This window comes from Giraffa tippelskirchi, chromosome 5 (assembly GCF_054371585.1).
Source record: "Giraffa tippelskirchi isolate mGirTip1 chromosome 5, T2T-mGirTip1v1.2.pri, whole genome shotgun sequence".
Classification (NCBI taxonomy): domain Eukaryota; kingdom Metazoa; phylum Chordata; class Mammalia; order Artiodactyla; family Giraffidae; genus Giraffa; species Giraffa tippelskirchi.
Genome location: NC_137279.1, coordinates 140637080 through 140654536, shown reverse-complemented (window position 1 = coordinate 140654536; position 17457 = coordinate 140637080). Strand labels below are relative to the sequence as shown.

The 17457-nt window shown below is 33.7% G+C and overlaps 1 long non-coding RNA gene across 1 annotated transcript in view; it reads right to left on the bottom strand.

Annotated features, from left to right (window-relative positions):
* Positions 1–7116: 7116 nt before the first annotated feature.
* LOC145505094 (uncharacterized) overlaps positions 7117–17457 on the bottom strand; it is a 29931-nt gene continuing 19590 nt past the window's right edge. The window contains exons 4-5 of the long non-coding RNA XR_014052837.1: positions 8263–8430; positions 7117–7321 (exon numbers count right to left, since the gene is read on the bottom strand). This is a non-coding gene — a long non-coding RNA (uncharacterized LOC145505094). The remainder of the gene's footprint in view (positions 7322–8262; positions 8431–17457) is intronic.

Genomic DNA, 17457 nt, shown 5'->3' with positions numbered 1-17457 from the left:
GGGCCACAGAATCTGATGTGACTGACTGACACTTTCACTTTTTCAGTATAAAATAAAAAGTTTCAAAAGAAAGAAAAAGAAAGCTTAATCTGTTTTCTGCTGTTTCTAATTCTTTTAGAATAGAGTCAGGAGCCATGACAGGAAGCAGAGAGAGGAATTTTGTGATTGGTATTCTGTAAGAGAAATATTGAAATTTTATCATTCACAGGGGACAGTTGTAAAACTCCTAGAAACCTCCAAGGAATATTCACAGCTGATAATTCCATAATTAAGCCATGAACCTTTATGGCCTCATCACCTCAGCTCCTGGCCTCTTGCAGTGAATACTCTACAAAACCTTACTTCTAGAATCCCTCATCCCAGTAGTCTGTTTTCTTGGATGTAGTACCTTTCAAGATGACTTTAACCATCTATCTTTTTCAGTAACTTTCTGGTAGATGTTGGGAAACTCGGATATCCCTGTGATACCAAACTAAGGCAATTTAGCTTGCTCTTCCACTGCCTTTATTTCTCCTAACCTCAGCTTGTGAGTTATAGCTGCCAGACTCCCAACTGTTCAGAATTATATAGTGGAGAGGCATGTACCAGTCTTTTTTTTTTTTTTTTAACATGCACTCCAAACTCCATGGACCACGTGACAGTTTTGTCTAAGAATTCCCACAGATCTCCACTAGATATATTGCCGTAAGTTCATCAGTTTCTATAGTTTAGCAAACATCCATTGTGGGATGGGTAACATCTCAAACTATAGAAAACATCTCCACTGTTTATGAAATGATTCTCTGGAATTGACTCATTTAGCGTACGGAGGCTGAACTCTATCTCTCTCCATAGAAAGAAGTGGAAAATTACAAAGCATTTTTTTTTTTTTTGTAGGCCTACAATTCCACTCTCTTAATTACCGCTATCTATTTTCAAGTATTATCCTATATGGGTGTGTAGGGGGCAGTGAGTTCGAGAGACACATTACAGTGGTATGTTTTAAGGCATTCTGAATAAAAAAGAGCGTTTGCAGTTGTGCCATTTATTATAGAATTTGAGTGTACTTATTCTCTTCTGTCCTTAAAAAGAGGACAAATTCCACTCAACATTACATTTGCTGCCTACGTATCTACTTCTATATACTTATATCTCTTTAAATAATAAGATGGGAATTGAATTTGTATAGAATAAGTATAGAATTCAGTCCACTTGAATTACCCAACTATAATTATGAAAAACTGTAGAGGGACTGTGCGTTCTCAGTCCCTGGATGGCTACGCTTGTCTCTAAAAGTAGCTTCCTTCTAGTGTTAGGTCTCTAATTTACATGGGTATATTGAAAGCTGTAAACAATAGAGTTAAGCTAAACTTTGTACATTCTTTAAAATTCCTGGATTCCAATGACTCATTACTTTGAGCAAAAACCCTTTGGCTATTTTTAAGCTAGAAGCAAGGAATAGGAGCACTTTTCCAATTTTAAGTTCAATTTAAACTCAGTGTGCTTCAATAATTCAGAAACCAATGAACTTTAGAACTGAAGATTTCCTTGAGTCCAATTCCTTCCCAGCTAAGAGCAGTTCAGAAATTAAAGCAAGGTATTTTTAATTATGTGAAAGCAATATGTTGTGAAAATATTTACTTGAGGTTTATTTAATATAAGATTGGATGATTATACTTTAAATATAGAATGCAATACATTAAGTAAAGCTTAGCTATTTTGTGGTACTATATGAGCAGAAGGGGTCAGATATACATATTCAAAGTATTAAAATATGGAAAAGTAAAGATATTTATATTGATCTATACAAAATCCTATAAAAATGAGATTAAGGAATTAGTATAAAATTAGAGCTTGCTGATTGTTTTTAAGCAAATATTATACTGATTTTTATTATATATTATATGTAAATTTTTAGAGTCCTTACAAGATTTCAGTAAGGTATACATTTTTCATTTAAAAATATAACTCTAGAACATCACTGTCCAATAGAACCTTTTGCAATGATAGAAATGTTTGATAGCTGCACTGTCAATACAGCAACTCCTAAGACATATATGACTATTGAGAACTTAAATATAACCGTGCACATGTGCATGCTTAGCAGCTAAGTCGTGTCCAACTCTCTGTGACCCCTTGTGCTAAAGGGTTTTCTGTCCATAGGATTTTCCAGGTAAGAATACTGGAGTGGGTTGCCATTTCCTTCTCCAGGGCATCTTCTCAACCCAAGGATTGAACCTAATCTCCTACACTGACCAGCAGATTCATTACCACTGGAGCACCTGGGAAGCCCTCAATAAGACTAGCGCAACTGAATAACAGAATGTTTATTTTTATTGAACTTTAATTAACTAAAAGATTAATTCATTTAGACACAAGTGCTGGTAATATATTGGACAGCTTAGTCTAGAATAAAATCATCCTAACCTTCTCCTAATATGTACTTTTGTATTCTGAAAAATTATATCAACTATAGTACTTTGTAACCTTTGAATACAGAAGCTGTTAGGAGACTCAAAAATTACTATTTCATTATTATCAAAATGGAAATTTGTGAAAGCAATTTCATATTCATGAAAGGGCAGCCTCTATCATTAATATCTCAAAATCTGCTAATGCATGTAGAGTGGCATCAATCATTACTATAACAGTATCACCTCACGCAATACAAACTTTTTTAGAATTTGATCAGTTTTAAATAAAAATTTACTAGTCAGAAGATTATCATATAAATCTAGTATTTCAAACTGCAAAAATATAGGAATGTTTAAATATTTTTATTTGACCGTTTTCATTTCCCCACCTCTTTAAAAAATTTCTTTGTGTTTTTTATGGGTCTGTAGTTTATTAAATTTAGAAAATATTAATGTAGAAAAATTGTAAAATTTAGAAAGTGTAAACAGCTTGTTTGTTCCATGACACATGTGTTCTCCACAGGGGAATTTGGTAGTGCTGACTTGCAAAACACTCCATAACCAATCTGCCCTTGGGACTGTCTGTCCTGTTCTTATTTCAAGGATGAATGTTTTCTGTAGTCTGCCAAACACCAGGAAGTTTGGATTCATTCAAGGCCAAATTACTTAAAAGAATATTTTACACATCTTTCAGGAACAAGATTTTTTGTTTATTTCTTTTTTCTTTTTTTTTAGCTGTACTGTATTCTATAGTGATTTCCAGGATAAAAACAAATGGAAAAACAAACAAATATGAATAGCATTTTAAATATTTAATGGTGATATCATTTAGGAAAGTGTGAAACAAAATTCAATCCATTTTTATTAGAGTTAATAACAATGCCTTCTTTATAGGTTTACTGTCAGTGTTAAATAAACTCATATAAATTAAGCATTAGTAATAGTATATGGCACATAAAATTGCTACTCATCTTTTCATCTAAGGTAAAATTCTTATATACCCACTATTATATTTTAATCTGAAGAAAGTAGCAGAAATGGACTAGGATCTTTTCCATGATGTTGTACAGACAGTATTTCAAAGGAGAAGTAGCACGTTCCAAAAATGCATAATTTTGTTATGAAAAATCTAAATAACAAAAATTAGTATTCTGTCTGTCATACACTCAAGTGATCTCAGTAAGCCTCTATCATTGGAGTCAGTGCTTTAAGCTATTTCTCTAATAAGGAAAATGGATTTGTCCTGGTCTACCCACATTCCACTGCCCAGTCAATGTCATGGTTTTGCAAGGGATCTGACTAGCATTACGATAGTGTACCCACCTCGAGTAGTAATTAACTCTGGCGTCATGGTCAGTTGGCCTAAATCATTTCAGACCCTTTCTATTTTTCAGTCCAGGTAAATCAAGGAATCATGACAGGTTTTTAAAACTCTGTTTATTTCTTTCAGTTGTCAGACTATGAATTATTTTCAACTCATAAAATTTTCTTAATTATAGTAAAGAAATATATTGGCAGAAAATATTTCTGGAATAATATTTCTACTATAAGCTAAAATGTTTATATTAATACTAATATCCTCATACGACTTATTCAAACAAAATTTAAGAGAAAAGTAATTGAATGAGTACTGTACATTTTTAGAATGAATATGAAAGTGTTATTATTTTACTTTCATTTTACCCCAAAGTAGGGTGTTTGTTTTTGAAAATAACACATTAATAGTGAAGTAATATTTTCAGAAAGTTAATTGTTCTAAGACACCATGGAAAATAAAATAATTTAAAAATTTTTATTTGCTTCAAGGAATTTAAAACCGAGGTGATACTCAAAACATGCTCATAGAAAACACTAACAATACAATGTTGTATGCAAAAAGTGTCAGCTTCTTCAGATTGTTGTTTCGTTGCTAAGTTGTGTCCAACTCTTCACAACCCCATGGCCTACAGCAAGCCAGGTTTCCCTGTCCTTCACTATCTCCCAGAGTGTGTCCTTTGAGTCAGTGATGCCATCCAACTATCTTATCCTCCATTGCCCCTTTCTCCTCCTGCCCTCCATCTTTCCCAGCATCAGGGTCTTTTCCAAAGAGCCAACTCTTGGCATCAAGTGGCCAAAGTATTGGAGTTTCAGCATCATCCTTCCAATGAATATTCAGGGCTGATTTTCTTTAGGACTGACTAGTTTGATCTCCTTGCTGTCAAAGGGACTTTCAAGATTCATCTCCAGCACCACAATTCAAAAGCATCAATTATTTGGAGTTCAGCCCTCTTTATCGTCCACCTCTCACCTCTGTACATGACCACTGGAAAAACCATAGCTTTGACTATACAGACTTTTGTCAGCAAAGTGGTGTCTCTGTTTTTAATATGATAAGGTTGTCATAGCTTTTCTTTCAAAAAGCAAGTGTCTTTTAATTTCATGGCTACAGTCACTGTCCGCAATGATTTTGGAGCCCAAGAAAATAAAATCTTCTTCAGATAGTAAGCACAAAAGAGGTGAACAATAACATAATTTGGAAACATGCATGAAAAAGTGGTCATAGAGAATGACCTAAACAGAATTTTTTAACAAGAATGGTAACAAAAATAGCATATTTGGTACACATGTAAAACTGAGGAATTTTATCAGGAAGAAGAGTGTGTAAGGCAAGCAGATTGCTATCTTATTATGAGAAGTCGTAAACATTAGTTCTAGGGATTATAATAAGAAATAGGGAGATATTTGTGATTATCTTCAGAAAATCAATCAGATGGTTAAATGCAGGATGTATCTGAACAGGGACTCACAAAGCAAGGAGACAAGTTAGAATTTTGCAGTCTTGGTAGTAGCCATAATGGTCATAATGGTGATGGTAGTAATGGTAGTATGGTAGTAATAGTTTAGTGGTAGTAGTGACCAGTGTATTTCACTTTAAAGTTGTCATTTGACAAAGTTCATTTATAAATTTTCTCTGATGTGATTGATGTGTGACAGATAAATGACTTAGAGCTGAAGTGATAGGAACATGAAAGAAGAGATAAAAAGAAGTTTAAAAAAATAGCATAGACAAAGTGTGGCAGTACTGGAATGTAGGAGTAAGCAAGATAGCAGAGAGAGCTCTAGGGTGATAAGAGAAACAGCAAAGAGAAAAACAGGAAATAGTTTGACAAGGAATCCTGTTATTAGTTTCTTAGTGTTGAGTTTGAAGTGATAGCGAGACTTTAAAGTACTCATGCTCAGTAAGTAATTAAAACCTTGCAACTTCTTATGTAGTAGAAAGGTCAAGGCAAAAGATGAAAGCAATTCTTTAAGAATACCTTGAGAAAAAAAATAAAAGGGTATAGAGAATTAACTTTCAGAAGCAAAAGAATGAGAGAATTTGGAAAACCAGGAAAATGCAGTGTTATAGATATAAACAAGACTTAAACAAAGAGAGCTTACTGATAACTTGGTCAAAATTTCAAACAATTCTAAATTTGCATGATGGAAAATGGGTTTTTGGCCTGGGAAGAATATTATTAATGATCTTAATGTGTAGACTTCTAGGTTCCAGTGTGCAGTAGACAAGAAGTGAAGAATGGTGAGGATGTTGTGTCAGACAACATCAGAATATAGACAAAAATGAAAAAAAAAAGCACTAATATAACCACTTTATGGAAGTGAGAAGTTTCAAGGCAGAATGAGATTCAACATGCTAGAAATAGAGGATCACACAGATAAGCACAGAATCCTTAAGTGGGCAGAAAGTACAAGTTCAAAACTAGAGGGAGGAAACATCTTTTTCCTCACTCACACATTCTTGATATAATTTCCTAATTAAAACTTATTGCAAGTAGAATACCAACAAAAGCATTTTTAGATAATCATTTCATATAATAATCATGAATTTTATTGATAACATTTTAACAATATGAGTAAAGGAAAAGGTTGAGTTTCAGTCCTCCTAAAAAATGCACACTTTGATCATAATGAGTTGAACAGTCATTTATATTTCCATATAGCACCATAGATGCCAAAAGTGGGTTCAATGGTTAAGTATTCAAACCAGTGATAAAGAAACTCTAGTTCAAAGGATTCCCAGATTAGTAAGTCATATTTTTATATATTCACATCCTGACTTTTACAGCTTATAAAATTGCCTTTTTCAGATAACACACATGAGTGGAATTTATAGTGTTTTGTTCTTAATACAAACCATGCTCTCTGCTTTTACTAGTTCTATCCCACATTTGTTGCAATAATCACTTCATTTCCTTCTTACTACATAAAGTGAAAATGCCTTTTTGTGAGGAAGAATGGAAAGAAATAATACTAGTAGAACAAAAACTTTCTGCATATCTAAAAAAAAAAACAAAACTTTTTGCGGTAGTTTTCTATGAACTGCATAGTTTTCACTTTGCAAAATGTTCACACTAGTTTTGTTTCTGAGCAAAAAAATACTAGCAATATTAATAACACGTTAAGATGAAAAAGTCTGTTTAGAAACAATGGATGAGCTTTTATAAGTCAGTAAAATCAAGTTCACTGTTTCAAAAGAGGGCTTATATAATAGCAAAGGTTAAATTTACCATCAAAACTTCCCCATATCAAAGTCCTTGAAGATCAATTTTCTTAGATTCTTAGACCAAATTGTCTGTAAGCTACTCTTTCATCTTATTGAGAACAAGGTTAGATAGAGCTCTGGCATTAAAGCATAGTTCTTAACTGGCCTTAATTTCTCTTCAATTTTTTAGGACACAGAATATTTACAGAAAAATTAAATTTATTTTCTTTCCAACATGGTGTAATGTATATAATATTAATTAGAGAATGCTATCTGATTACTCTTACCCATTCTTCCACTTACTTTCCTAAGAAGCACAAGTTAATATGTCAACTTATTATCTTCAGAAACACATTTTTCCAACAATCTTGCTCCTACTGGTCATTTGTTGCTCTGGTTCCTAGAACTAAACAAATATTTTTTTCTCAGATTTAATTAAGTTTAACTACTGTGCTTTGAATAAGTAGCACTGGCAAAATATTGGCACTATATGCCAACCTGTTTTTCAGGGCTAAAAGCAGTTCTATGTATTTCATTTACAGTATGACTAAAGCAAAAATTTCAAGAATTACTTGAAAAGTAATATATATATATATATATATATATATATATATAGCTCATTCTTAATTATAATGCTTTTCAACTTGAAAATTTTTTGTCTATAACAATGTCCTGTGGCTAATTCCTAGTTTAAATTCAATTGAGAGACCATTAGTGTTCCACAAAATGATTTAAAATATGGACAGTGTTTGGCATGGAGTAGATGCTAAATAAATATTAGATAGTATTATATTTGATAAATAAATTTCAAAGTGATGCCACTTTTCCAGGATAATAAAATCAAATTTTCTTTTCAATCAGTGTAAGTGATATTGATCTAAGCAGAGAATGCACACTATGTAACAAGACTGTGTGAAATATACTTGATTTCAACCAAAGATTTGATAAATTACAAAGGACTAAACAGTTAAAGAACATCCTTTGACATATGGGTTTTCTGTTGATATAATTTGTCATTTAAAACATTAAAATGTCAACAGAATATACCTGGGATCATGCATACCCATCTTTGCATTGAGACTTATAGCCCAAGAAATAAAAATTGATAAATGCAATTAAAATTAAACCTGTATTCACTGGACATAATGACATACCTTGTAGATCCTCTATTCTTATTTGTTTCCATTTTAATACATTGGTGGCAGCTACTTTTCCCCCAAATTTTATTTCTCTTCATTCTCAGTAACCAATCTGAAGCTTTGTAGAATTGAAGGATTTTCTTTCTCTTCTAGTCCTTCTCTCTTTCCTTTTATGTCTACTATTTCTTTCTTCCAAAGAGATACTTACCCTTGAGATACAGATCAACCATTCCTACTCTTCCAATTCTCCACTCTCCTCTGTTTTCTCTCCTTTCTCTCTTCCTCATTCCCCTCTCTGTTTATCGTTTTCATTTTCTGTCCTCATGAACCTTTATCAACCTCTCAGGAATGGACCTGGCAATGTCAGAATTCTTCACTGAAAATAAGAAAGAAGACAGATTTGCCTTTAGAGGGTAAAAAGTGGTCATGGCAGGGTTGGCATGCCTGTGAATATTGTCTTGTTAAATGTTTTTGTCTATTGTTACACAAAAAGATTGTCAAAGGTTTTATATGACTATACCTAACTTTGACCTCTACTTTCAATGCTAAATTTAGGCTATGAAAAAGGTGATACTGAAATAGAGAGTTTAACACTGTGTTTCATACCTCACAAGATTTCCCAACACAAAATAAATAAAGCACATTAGACATTAGGAAGTCAATAAGTCAGTAACCTCTTTTTCTATGGATATTCTGTTTAAAGATTGAAATGGAACCATTTAAGTCATAACTATATCCATCTCTGGTCTGGGCACTACGGACAATGTTTTCCATTGATAAACTTTATTGACCCAGAAAGGAACATAGAAACAGAAAAAGAATTCCAGTTTTATCTACATTTTGTACCAAAAAAGAGAAACTATGATCCATAATAATACTTTAAACGGTGCTATACTTTGCAGTTTCCAAAGCCTGTTCACTTATAGCATTTGTCTCAGAGCACTCTGTGAGTTAGCTGCTATTATTTCAGTTTCATAGACATGGTAACTTGAGCTCAGAAAGGTTAAATAACTTGTCCAAGTTAACAAAGTAAGTGACAACAGGACCTGAAACCTATGACTTCTAAAATTGGTTCCAAAGATATCTATTCATTTTCACAGACAAAAACTGAGTCTAAAATTTACCATGTGGATAATGGGTTATTCATTGCCTTTTGTGTTTTCTCACAAGGAAGAGGCACCAGGACAGAGACACTTGACATGTAGAGAGTAGAGAGATCAAGCAAGTTGGTTGGATTGTTGGGCGTCTATATTTCCCTATATGGTGCCTCATGAATACTACATGCCCTCTGCTATAATAGCCCTTGCACCTGGAATTCTTTTAACAAATCATAAAAGGTACAATGATTGGGTCTATAACCATAGCAAATTGAATTCAAAAGCAAAACTCTCTTTTTTTTTCCCTCTTTCTATCCAATTTGCCAGGAGTCATCCTACAATCAAAGACACAACGGGGATCATGTTTGAGTCTCTGATTGAGGTTATGGCCGCATGGATGAGTAGCAGTAGGGCCAAAACTCGCATAGTCACATGAACAGCTACTCTCTATTGCTGTGTTGTGAACACAGTAGCTGTTTAATAAGGGGCTGCCTGACTAAAGCATGAAATGAGCATAAGAATGTAGCTTCTGAAGCCCTGCGTACCTTGGCCTCAGAGCCTACTGAAGTGAGTTCCTTGAGATATTTATTCCCTCACATGCCCAGTGAGTACTTGCAACGTTTACCCTAAGGCTCATCTTCACTAGCCAAGCCAAGACTATGTATGACAAAACTTTCCCAGTACATTGTAGGAATCAGACTACAGTGATCAGTGGTGAAGTGAGTTACAGAATAGTCTCAGATTCAAAACTTGATTGCAATCTATGTTCTCATTGCTCTTTCTCTTCTTTTCCCTGGAATTGTTATTTTAGAAATCATTCTGTTTCTTTTTTTCCAGGAATTTTTCTTTTTTCTTCTATTGTTTGAGTGCAGAAATGCCTTATGAATTCTCAACACAAACATTTGAAGAGAAGGTTGTGATAAGGAAATATTTCCTTTCCGTTTTTCTTTCTGAGGCTGGGGGGAAACAAACTGCATTTAGCTTTAATGATTTGGCAATGACTTAATAAAATAATTTGAGGCTGCACCTTCCTTGTTCATTAATTACTTTTTTTCTCCCATAAATCTTTAAAGAAAGGGTTTGTTTTGAGACCTATTGAGCCACATAAATAGGATGCCACAACTTAATAAAAGTAGAATTCTTCCATTTACAAAGCAATGTGATCACCCAGCATACTGGCCAGAACTTCTCTATGTAAACAAAAATAATTAAGAAAATCATTTAGGTGGATGTTTATGCTTTTTATCTGATTATTTGAAATTTTATAATTCTGGATTAAAGTTGGAAACCAAACTAACGAATACATTACATGAGAGGCAAACCTTTATGGACTCATTTTATGCAATAGGTTAAAGATGCATAGAATTTGTAAACATAACATCTCAGAATGCTTTAATTACTGTTAGTATGAATTAAAATGAAAACATTTTATGCTATGATTAGAGTAGCTTATGTTACCAAATATAGAGATGTTTGCCATTTTGCTTAAACAGATGTTTTTGTATTCTGAGTTGGCTCCTCATTACTTATGAAAAGTAATACTCCTTTGTTATTTCATATCATTTCCATATTACTTATTTACTCCTCAAATAAGAGTTATAAATTTGGAGCAGAAGCTATTTGGAAGAAAATCCTACTTTTAATATATAGTGCATATAATTTTGCTTAAAGTTTTCATGATTAATACATAATAAATAAGCAATACATTATATATTGTATGTAACTATATGTGTCATTTTAATCATTCATAGTTGGGAAAATATTTATTCATAGTTTTACATTGCTTTCTAAAGTAGAATGAAATCTATATGTTTATATATATCACTAGTATGGATTTGTTTTTTATTGTGATATATTCTTTAATAATGCTTATATGCTAGCTGATTATTTTCTATTTTTTCTGGTTATATTTTGTGACTCTGTCCTGACTTTTAAAACTACTTGTATATTATCTTATAATTAAATATCTAGGGAACAATGAAATGCAACTTTCAGTTACTCACATTTATGATTGAAATTCTAATACTAAGAATGAAGGACAATTATTAAATTAAAAATTAAATGATCATATAATTGTGCAGATTATTACATTGAAAATGCTTTAAACTTAAATGAGACATTGAAAACATTCAGCAATAGCAATAATATTGTTGTTGTTTAAATATTAATTAACTGAATTGAGAAAGTACAAATCAAGCCTACCAAAACTTTTAAGAAAGAATGAAAATTAGATGCAGCTAAGTTTATGGGCATGGTATAAAAACAGATCCAGTAGACATTTAAATAACTGTATCTCGGCAGCCTCTGTTCCCCCTGGAATCTTCACCAATTTTCTCAACTTTTTAATTCCATCCTCTCTCTGCTTGCCTTTCATTCTCTTTCCTTCCTTTCCCTGGCTTCCCCTACCTCATATATATACACATAGATACACACACACACACACACACACACACACACACATATAATCCCATAAATGTAAATCTGTGTATGCTGTGCTGTGCTTAGTCATATCCAACCCTTTGAGACCCATGGACTGTAGTCTGTCAGGCTCCTCTGTCCATGGAGATTCTCTGGGCAAGAATACTAGAGTGGGCTGCCATGTCCTCCTCCAGGGGATCTTCACAACCCAGGGATCAAACCCAGGACTCCCACACTGAAGGAAGATTCTTTACTGTCTGAGTCACCAGGGAAGCCCAAGAACAATGGAGTGGTTAGCCTATCCCTTCTCCAGGGGATCTTCCCAACCCAAGAATCAAACTGGGGTCTCCTGCATTGCAGATGGATTCTTTACCAACTGAGCTACCAGGGAAGCCCAAATCTATGTATATAGAATCTTTATTTATAAAATCTCTATATCCCCTCAGCTGATGACCTTGTGTCATGCTGCCTAGAGAAATTGTACCTGTTAAACATTCATTTCTTATACATCTTATCTCATCATCTATATTTGTCTCTGAATTCAGCTTTATCTCCTTTTCTTTTACAAAGGAAACAAAGAGATTTAGTCTCCTATCTTGGGTTACTATGTAATTTTTTTTCCTTTAGCATTATTGTTTTATTCTATCACATTTTCTTCAAGAAACATTTACTATCAATTAATTATTTCTATGTCTTCAATAATATTTTTCCACTAATTTTTCTATGTATCATAGAAAATCAATGAACCATCATTAATTCCAAAACAACAATTTTCCCCTCATACCTTTGTACTGTAGCTCTTAATCTATTTTACTTCTTTATGTGCATAATTGCTAAAGAGTCTTCATTTTGCCCTATGTATTGTTTCATCTTACTATCAGTCAGATCCACAGTTATCACATCAATTATCATCTTATTAAAATCATTATTTAATAATTTCTTCCAGCTTAGTTTCTATAGTTCTTCTAATTTTTGGATTAAGTTTCAGCTTCATTCCCTGAATGTTCTTTCTCATTCTGCTTCTTAAGCATCTTATATTTTAGAGTTCTACATTTCATTTTTTCCTATTTTTCCCATAGTCAATCTCCTTCACCTTAAATTTTATTAGCCAAAATAACTGTTCCTCTGACACAGACCTTTCTTGTTCCTCTGACACAGACCTTTCTGCAAACACACATAAATAACCAGTACATGTAGTTGTATGTTTAATAAGAACTTCTTATTCAGGTATCTAAAAACTGATCTTACTATTTATTTCTTTTAAATTATTTATACCAAACTATGAGATATTGAAAAGTAAAGATGAATTACAGGTTTTTTTTTTTTTAAATTGAACTACAGTTGGTTTACAATATTGCATTAGTTTCATGTATACAGCAAAGTGATTCAGATATGTATACATACATACATACATACATACATACATACATGCTGCTGCTGGTGCTACTAAGTCGCGTCAGTCGTGTGTGACTCTGTGCGACCCCATAGACAGCCGCCCACCAGGGATTTGCAGCAACAAATCTCCGGGATTCTCCAGTCAAGAATATTGGAGTGGGTTGCCATTTCCTTCTCCAGTGCGTGAAAGTGAAAGTGAAGTCGCTCAGTCATGTCCGACTCCTCGCGACCCCATGGACTGTATAGCCCACCAGGTTCCTCCGTCCATGGGATTTTTCAGGCAAGAGTACTGGAGTGAGTTGCCATTGCCTTCTCCCTTCTCCACATACATACATACATATGTATAAACTTTCCAGGTGGTGCCAGTGGTAAAGAATCTGCATGCCAGTGCAAGAGATACAAGAGAAGAAGTTTCAATCCTTGGGTTGGGGAGATACCTGGAATAGGAAATGGGATGCCACTCTTGTATTCATCCCTGGAAAGTTCCATGGGTAGAGGAGCCTGATGGTCTCCAGTTCATGGGGTTGCAAAGACTTGGATACGATTGAGCGAATGAGAACACTCACACATATGCACACACACGTATATTATTTTTCACATTCTTTTCCTTTGTAGGTATTATAAGATATTGAATATATTATCCTATGCTTTATATTAAATTCTTTTGCTTATCTGTGTTATTCATAGTGATGTGTATCTGTTGACCTCATACTCCTAGTTTATCTTCCCTTTCTTCCCTATGATAACCATTAGTTTGTTTTCTATGAGTCTGTTTCTGTTTTGTAAATAATTCATTTTTTTATGTTCTACATATAAGTTATATCACATAAAATATTTGTGTTTCTCTGACTTACTTCACTTAGTATGATAACCTTTAGGTCTATTCATGTTGCTGAAAATGGTATTATTTCTTATTTTAGGACTGAATAATATTTATTTCACTATACATATGTACCACATGTTTTTATGCATTAATTTGTTGATAGACACTTAGGTGGTTATTGTAACTACTACTGCTATGAATATTGGGGTGCATATATCTTTTTGAATTAGAGTTTTCATATTTTCCAGATATATGCCAGAAGTGGGATTGCTGAATGCTATGGTAGCTTTATTTTTAGTTTTTAAAGAAATTTCCACACTGTTCTCCATAGTGGTTGTACCAATTTACATTCCTACCAACAGTGTAGGAATGTTCCCTTTTCTCTACAACCTCTCCAGCATTTTTTTTGTAGACATTTTGATGGCGACCATTCTGACCAGTATGAGGTGATACCTCATTGTAGTTTTGATTTGCATTTCTCTAATAATATTCAGTGAAATTAAGCATCTTTTCTTATGCCCGTTAGTCATCTGCATGTGTTCTTTGGGGAAGTGTCTATTTAAATCTTCTACGCATTTTTTGTTTGGGTTGTTTGCTTTATATTGAGCTGTATGGGCTGTTTATATATTTTGGCAGTTAAGGCCTTCCAAATATTGTGTTAAAAGGACGGCTTAAAACTCAACATTCCAAAAACTAAGATCATGGCATCAGGCCCCATCATTTCATGGACAATAGATGGGGGAAAAGTGGAAACAGTGACAGATTTTATTTTCTTAGACTCCAAAGGCACTGTGGACAGTAACTGAAGCCATGAAATTAAAAGATGCTTGCCACTTGGTAGAAAAGCTATGACAAACCCAGACAACATATTAAAAAGCAGAGACATTACTGTGCAGATAGAAGTCCATTTAGTCAAAGCTATGGTCTTCCCAGTAGTCATCTACAGATGTGATTTGGACTATAAAGAAGGTTGAACTCCAAAAAATTAATGCTTTTAAATTGTGGTGCTGGAGAAGATTCTTGAGAGTCTCTTAGACTGCAGAAGATCAATCCAGTCAATCCTAAAGGAAATCAACCCTGAATATTCATTGGAAGGACTGATGCTGAAGCTGAAGCTCCAATATTTTGGCCACCTGATGCGAAGAGCCAGTTCATTGGAAAAGACCCTGACATGGCTGACCTCACACCCTTGCACACATATACACTGATGCTGGGAAAGACAAAGGGCAGGAAGAGAAGCAAGTGACAGAGGATGAGATCATTGGATAGCATCACTAATTCAATGGACATGAGTTTGAGCAACTCCAGGAGATAGTAAGGACAGGGAAGCCTGGCATGCTGCAGTCCATGGGGTTGCAAAGAGTCATATACAATGTAGTGACTGAACAACAACAAGTATTTTGTCCCAGTCCATAAATTATCTTTTTGTTCTGTTTATGATTTTATTTGCTATGCAAAAGCTTTTAATTTTGAGTAGGTTCATTTGTTTATTTTTACTTTAATATCTTTTGTTTTGGAAGACTTACATCTAAGAAAATATTGTTGATATTTATGTTAGAATATTTTGCCTATGTTCCCTTTGAGGAATTTTATGATGTCATGTCTCATATTTAAGTCTCTAAGTCATTTTGAGTTCATTTCTGTGTATGATGTGAGTGAGTGTTCTGACCTCATTTATTTACATGATGCTGTTCAGATTTCCAATACAACTTGCTGAGGAGACTATCTTTTGTCCATTGTATATCCTTGCCTCCTTTGCCTAAGATTAATTGATTGATGATATGTGGGTTTATTTCTAAACTCTGTTTCATTGATCTATACATCTGTTTTTGTGCCAGCACCAAACTGTTTTGATTACTGTAGCTTGGTAGGATTGTCTGAATTCTGGGTGGGTTACATCTCCAGTTTTGTTCTTTTTTCTTAGGATTGTTTTAGGAATTCCGGGCCTTTTGTGGTTCCATATAAATTTCAGAATTACTAGTTTTAGTTCTGTGAAAAATAGTATAGATAATTTGATCAGGATTGCATTAAATCTATAGATTGCTTTGGGTCACACTACCCTTTTGATAACATTAATTCTTCCAATCCAAGAGCTTAACATCTTTCTCTTTCTTTGAATCATCATCTGTATCCTTTATCAATCTTTATAACTTTCAGCATATAAGATTTTTATCTCCTTGATTAGGTTTATTCCCAGAGGGTTTTTTTTTTTTTTCTTTTTGGACACAATTTTAAAAGGGATTTTTTTTTCACTTTGTCTTTATAATATTTTGTTATTATGTGAAGAATTGCAACATATTTCTATATATTAATCTTGTATCCTGCTACCTTGGTGAATTCATTTATTAGTTTTATTAGTTTTTATGAAACTACAAGTGAGTTTAGTCAATCTGTTGACATGTATTGAATAGTAACTCCTATACTCAGTTATTTAACACATTTGTTAATTTTATGGTGTAAAATACAGTTTCAGATGATATTCAAATTAGTTTTGGTATTGATGCTGGCACAAAAATCCATACCTAATGAGATAATAAAAGTGAAAATATTTGTAAACTCTACTCTCTCTATCTGGAGAAGGAAATGGCAACCCACTCTAGTATTCTTGCCTGGAGAATCCCATGGACAGAGGAGCCCAGCAGGCTATAGTCCTTGGGGTCACAAGAGTCAGATATGCCTTAGTGACTAAACCACCACAACCATCATTCTCTCTATACAGATCTATTTCTTGAGAAAATGCAATTTTAGTGGAGATGCACTAACTTTTTGTGATAGGTATGCAATTTTATATGTCTAAATGACTAGATTGGCACTTCTGAAAAAAAAAAAAGGTAGGTAGTTTATCATGCCAATTCAATATTCAAATTCAGACTGGGGTCCACTAAGGAAGCATGCATGCTGAGTTGCTTCAATTGTATCTGACTCTGTTCAATCCCATTGACTGTAACCTGCCAGGCTCCTCTGTCCATGGTCTCCAGGAAAGAATACTGGAGTGAGTTACCATGCCCTTCTCCAGGGGATCTTCTTGACCCAGGGATCAAACCCATGTCTCTCATAATGGCAGGTGGATTTTTATCACTAGCGCCACCTGGGAAGCCCCAGTCACAGTTTTATATGTACATATATCCTTTTTTTTTTTCCAGAATCTTATCACATACAATTCAATACCAAGTACAGAGCACAGTGTTATTTTTTTCATGATTTTGTAAACTTTTTTGAGAAAAAAATCTTCAACCACGTATTTTACACATATGGGTTTCTCTCCAGTATGTTTCCTTTCATAAAATTTAAGAGAACTGGGATTAGAGCTGAAAAAAAGCATTTGAAGATAATCTAAGCAATAAACTCAGAATATCACTGTCCCAGATAAAAATGTTCTCCGTTCATGGAGTTTTTTAGGTTATATTTTATCATGATGATAAACATCATAAATACATGTCCCCCCAAACGGACAGGACCAACAACAATATTACAAAAAAAAGAGAAAAAACAAGCAAACAAACAAACCAAAACTCACTCAGTCATGTAAAATGAGTACTCATTGCTCATGTATATGGAATTAACACAGTGTCAAATAAGTAATTCTGAAGGTTTTAGCTTGGTTTGCTCACATGTCTGAAAGTTGGATGGCTATTGCTAAATTAATTAAACAAAGAGGTCATTAGACTCA